The 6,000-nt window shown below is 38.8% G+C and overlaps 1 pseudogene; it reads left to right on the forward strand.

Annotated features, from left to right (window-relative positions):
* The window catches only part of LOC123890114, a 10,694-nt pseudogene extending 7,103 nt beyond the window's left edge, over positions 1-3,591 (forward strand).
* Positions 3,592-6,000: the final 2,409 nt, after the last annotated feature.

Consider the following 6,000-nt stretch of genomic DNA (forward strand, 5'->3'; position numbering starts at 1 on the left):
GCTTGTATGTTGATGATTTGCTCATAACTGGAAGTAGAATTACAGAAATTGCAAAAGTGAAAGATAAGCTCAAAAGTGAATTTGAAATGTCTGATCTTGGTGAACTTTCATTCTTTCTAGGAATGGAATTTATGAGAAGAGAAGATGGTATAGTGATGCACCAGCAGAAGTACATTGGTGAATTACTTGAAAAATTTGAAATGGAAAGCTGCAATTCATTGTCAAATCCATCAGAGACAAACACAAAAATTGATGAGTGCTCAGAGGAAGAGAAGGTTGATCCAACTGTGTTTAGGCAAATAGTTGGCTCATTGAGGTATGTGTGCAACAGTAGGCCTGATATATGCTATGCTGTAAGTGTTATAAGCAGGTTTATGCATGATCCAAGGAAGTCTCACATGATAGCTGCTAAGAGAATCCTCAGATATCTTAAAGGTACTTTGGAAGTTGGTTTGCTATTCCCTATTAGTACAAACAGTGCAGGGAGTACTTTGATAGGGTATTCTGATAGTGATTGGTGTGGAGACATAACTGATAGGAGGAGCACATCAGAGTATGTTTTCAAGTTCAATAATGCTGCAATATCTTGGTGTACAAAGAAACAAGCTGTGACTGCTCTCTCATCTTGTGAAGCTGAGTATATAGCAGGCACATTTGCAGCATGTCAAGCAGTTTGGTTGAATTCAGTGATGATAGAAATCAAATGTGAACCAGTGAAGCCTCTAATCCTAAGGATTGATAACAAAGTTTGCTATAAGCCTTGCTAAAAATCCAATCTCGCATGGCAGGAGTAAGCACATTGCTACCAGATTTCATTTCATTAGAGAACAAGTGACAAATGGTATGATTGAAGTGCAGTACTGTCCAACTGAGGTACAACTTGCAGATGGTTTTACAAGGGTCCGGTTAAGGTGCATAAGCCCAAGCTTATGCACCATGCATAATTGCTATGTGCGCCCCCCATATTGCTACACGCGCCCCCCAACTGCTACGCGCCCCCCCATTTTCTAGCCCCCAATTTCTAGCGCGCCCCCCATATTGCTACGCGCGCCCCCAATTGCTACGCGCCCCCCCCATTTTCTAGCCCCCCAATTTCTAGCGCACCCCCCAGGTTTTTTTTTTTTTTTAGATTTCTAGCGCGCCTCTCAGATTTTTTTTATCACGCTTTTAATTTTGATTGATTGAATTTTATTTTATTTTATTGATTAGGGATAAATTTCAGAGTATTATGTATGGTTAATTATTTTAGTAGTTAGTTTTAAACTAAAATCATGCCAAACCATCATCGTTGTAACCGCTGCAAGCTCTTCAATCTTCTTCGCTATCGCTATCTTCGTTTTCCAATCGGAATCTTACAAATCGATTCTCTTGAATCGAACGAAAACGAGAACGAATTGCAATTTCTGAGATGAATCGGAATCGGAGTTTTGCAATTTCTGAGATGAATTGGAATCGGAGTTCGTGAGAGAAGGTGTGAGTTCGTGAGAGAAGGTGAAGAAGATGAACAGTGATCGCGGATGAACAGTGATCACGTTTTCACTGTTTCGCGTAAGAGAAGATGAACAGTGAATTTTCGTTACAATTATTCTGTAAACCATTGTGCTGGTTAAATGGTTTCATAGAGTTAAAAAGTGAAACCATTTGTATTATAAAATGGTTTTATGTGTTTATTGAAATCAATATTGTGTTTTTATGGTTTTAAAAATCCTGGAAACCATTATGCTGATTAAATGGTTTCAGAGAGTTAAAAAGTGAAACCATTTGTATTATAAAATGGTTTTATGTGTTTATTGAAATCAATATTGTGTTTTTATGGTTTTAAAAATCCTGGAAACCATTATGCTGGTTAAATGGTTTCAGAGAGTTAAAAAGTGAAACCATTTGTATTATAAAATGGTTTTATGTGTTTATTGAAATCAATATTGTGTTTTTAATATTGAATTTATTGTATTATTGAAATAATATTCCTTCATTATTATTACTATTACTGAACCAAATTAACATCTCAAGATTCTCTAACCAATAATCACTCAACAATTATAAAAAAAAATAAAAATATTAATCACTCTACTTTGTCTCCATTCAGCAAAAACACAAATATTTTATCACTAAAAAAAACCTCATCACAAAAAGAAAAACCAAGCTACCCAATTCGAGTCTAATTCATACGTTCTTCATTGCCGTTCAAATTCGATTCTGAGACAAAAAAAAAAAGCCTAGAAATCTAAAAAAAAAAAAAACTGGGGGGGTGCGCTAGAAATTGGGGGGCTAGAAAATGGGGGGGGGGGCGCGTAGCAATTGGGGGGCGCGCGTAGCAATTGGGCTTTCAGGCCTAGTAGGCTAAAAATAAAAACAAAACGTGTGCATCAGCAGAAAGGGGGTGGGGATAGCGAGCCTTTGGGGGGGCTGGGGGGCGCGCGCGAGAAATTTCTGGGGGGCGCGCGAGTAATTCTGGGCTTATGCACCATGCATAAACATCCCCTTATGCATATTAACTTTTGCCGTTTTACAAAGGCTGTGAAACTTGACAGGTTTGAGTTTTTAAGGAGGAGCTTAGGTCTGGTTGTTTGTAATTCAAGCATGAATTAAGGAGGAGTGTTAAGAATTGATAATTCATCTTGAATTTAGTTTGTTAGATGTTTTGAATAAGAGTTAGTTACAACCAACTTGTTAGTTAAAAGTTTGTTAGTAACTAACTAGGTTAGTTAGGGAATTGGTTAGGCCTAGGGTTAAGCTTGCTTGTTGTACAAGCTTCCCTATAAATGCAATTAGTGCATTCATTTGTAATTACTTCTTTTTGGCCCAATAAGGATGAATAAAAATTCTCTATTTTCCCTAAGTTTCATAATCAGTTCATAAACCATAATCATCAATAAGCTTCATCTTGATTGAACACAGTTTTTGCAAAACTGTGTCTGTGCCCAAGCTCAAGTTCTATCGCCTATGAGCTTGCCTGCATCTGCGCGCGCCTGTGCCTGCAATCAAGCCTGCTGAGCCCGCAGCTTGTGCTGGTGAACCAAGCCATTCTTGCCTCTGCTGCGCCAACAGCTATATGTCTGCCGAATATGCAATGGAAGGACTTTTTTCAGAGATATCAGATGTTTTTAGCTTTGGTGTTTTGATACTAGAGATCATTATTGGTAGAAGGAACTCAAGCTTTTATGACAACGAGCTTGCTTTGAATCTCTTAGGATTTGTAAGCCATAACAATTCATTTCTGGCTCAATAACATGCTATTTTTTCCTTTTGATTTTATAACTTAGAAATATCTAAAATTTGATTTTGCTTTTCATTTAGGTCTGGATTCATTGGAGGGAAGACAATATTTTATCGTTACTAGAACCAGAAATATATTATCATAATGATCATAAGAATATTTTGAGATGCATACATATAGGACTTTTATGTGTACAAGAATCAGCTGTAGACAGGCCTACTATGGCAACAGTAATTTCTATGCTTAACTGTGAGGTTGCATCTCTTCCTCCTCCAAATGAACTTGCATTCATCTTGAGGGAGTCTATCAATCTGCCGCCTGAAGAAAATCAAAGCGTTAACAATGTTAGCATTACAGATGTATATGGCAGATAGCATACTATGGACTCGGTAAGGATTTTGAGATTGATAAGTATAACATAGTTTATACACGTAAGCACAATAAGAAAGGAGGAGGGAATCACTCCTAAATGATAGCAACAAACTCAGTGGTTTTTGGATGACTATGCCAGGTGGCAGAGAGAGAAAATAGAATTTAGATGCTATAATTATAGAATTTACGATGGGAATAATCATTCAGATATTTTGTCAGTATTGTTACTGCTCTGGAGATCCAAGGCTTCTCGAATTGCCTTACCTACCTTTTACAGTCTTTATCGTTTTTTTTCCTTTTCTTTCATCTCTGTAATAGTTGGCTGAATCCCATATGAACTTCAGCTATTTATATTACTAAAAATAAATATACCAGTTTTCCCTATTTGTCTGCTGTTTTGTGATTTGTGTTAGCAATACAATATTGATCCTATCAATTTGGTATCAAGAGCTTTGGTTGTTGTTGATCTTTATCATCAATAATGGAAGCTGCAAGAGCTGATGCGTTAGAACAGAGGATGGGTAACGTCGAAAATACTTTGGATGAGATTCGATTGTTACTACGTGAGCGAAATCGACCTCGACAAAGGCAAGGAAGGCCACGTCGGAGACCGTTGCCTACAGAGGATGACGATAGAACGGTAGCATGGTATCGAGAGAATCGCGTCCTCGTTTTCCCAGGTACCAGGGACACCGACGTAAGCTAGAGATCCCGATATTCAAAGGGGATGATGCTTATGGGTGGTTGGTTCGTATTGAACGGTATTTTCGTTTGAATGAAGTACGCGTTCGTGATAAGTTAGATGCAGCTGTGATCGCCTTAGAGGATAAGGCCTTAAATTGGTTTGTGTGGTGGGAAGAACAAACTGCATCAAGGACTTGGGGTGAGTTTAAACTCTCGCTGATTAGAAGATTCCAACCAGGAATTCTTCAAAACCCACTTGGTCCATTGTTGAATCTGAAACAAAAGGGGACAGTTATGGAGTTTAGAGAGCAATTTGAAACGTTGGTAGCTCCAGTAAGAAGAGAAGAGAGAGTGATGTTGGATAGCATATTTTTAAATGGGTTAAAAGAAGAAATTCAAGCTGAGTTGAAGCTCTATGATTGTCGAGACTTAGCAGAAATTATGGATCGTGCCCTGTTGTTGGAGGAAAAGAATGATGCTTTGATGAAACGAGGAGCTGGAGGAAAGGAGAAGGGGGAATGGAAGGATAGAGGCGGTGCAGTAAAGTTTAGAGACCCTGGTGATTTTGGAGGAGCTAAGAGAGATAGTGATAAGAGGGGGGCAGTAGGTGGAGATAAATTCAAAGGCAAGTGGTTGAGTTCGGCAGAGTTGGAAGAAAGGCATAAGAAATGACTGTGTTTCAAGTGTGGAGATAAATGGGGCAGAGATCACACTTGCAAGTTCAAACATATGAGTTTGAGGCTATGTGATTGGAGTAGTGAGGAAGAGAAGGAGTTGATAGCAGAGGAGGAGAGTGGAGAGGAAGAGCCAGTAAGGGAGTTAAAAAACCTACAGTTGTCATTACACAGCAGAGAAGGGTTCACTTCCAACAAGTCCTTCAAGGTGTGGGTGAGAGTAGGGGAAAGACAAGTGAGGACCTTGATTGATTCAGGTGCCATGTGCCACTAGTAATTTCATAACATCTGGATTAGTGAAAGAATTGAAAGTGTCAGTAGTTGATACACCCACCTATGTCATCGAAGTGGGGAACGGGGAGAAGGTGAGAAACAATGGTGTGTGTGAAGGTTTACAATTCAACATTCAAGGGGTTGAATTTAAACAACATTTTTTCATTATGGAACTGAGTGGTTCAGAAATGGTGCTTGGTATGGACTAGTTAGCAAGCTTGGGCAACATAGAAGCTAATTTTAGCAATCTTTGTCTGAAGTGTGAATTAGACGGAAAAAAATACACCATCCAAGGAGATCCAACTATGTGCAACAGTCAAGCAACTTGGAAGACAATGATTAAAGCTTTGTCTGATGAGGGGATGGGATTTTATATACACACGGTCAGTGGTGATGCAACAGAAGCAGTAGAAGGTGGAGATATGTCTGAATGGGGGAAGGTGATTAATGAATTTACTACCGTTTTTAACATGCCCTCTGGATTACCACCAATTAGAGAGCATGATCATGCTATACTGCTCAAGCCAGATGCCAACATTCCTAATCTGAGGCCATATAGGTACCCGTATTATCAAAAGAATGAGATAGAGAAGATTGTCAAAGAAATGATGCAAGCTGGTATCATAAGGCACAGTACCAGCCCATTCTCCAGTCCAGTTTTGCTAGTGAAAAAGAAAGATGGAGGGTGGAGATTTTGCACTGACTATCGAGCTTTAAATAAGGTAACTGTCCCAAACAAGTTCCCTATACCAGTTATAGATGAATTATTAGATGAATTAA

This window comes from Trifolium pratense, linkage group LG1 (assembly GCF_020283565.1).
Source record: "Trifolium pratense cultivar HEN17-A07 linkage group LG1, ARS_RC_1.1, whole genome shotgun sequence".
In the NCBI taxonomy this organism is placed as follows: Eukaryota; Viridiplantae; Streptophyta; class Magnoliopsida; order Fabales; family Fabaceae; genus Trifolium; species Trifolium pratense.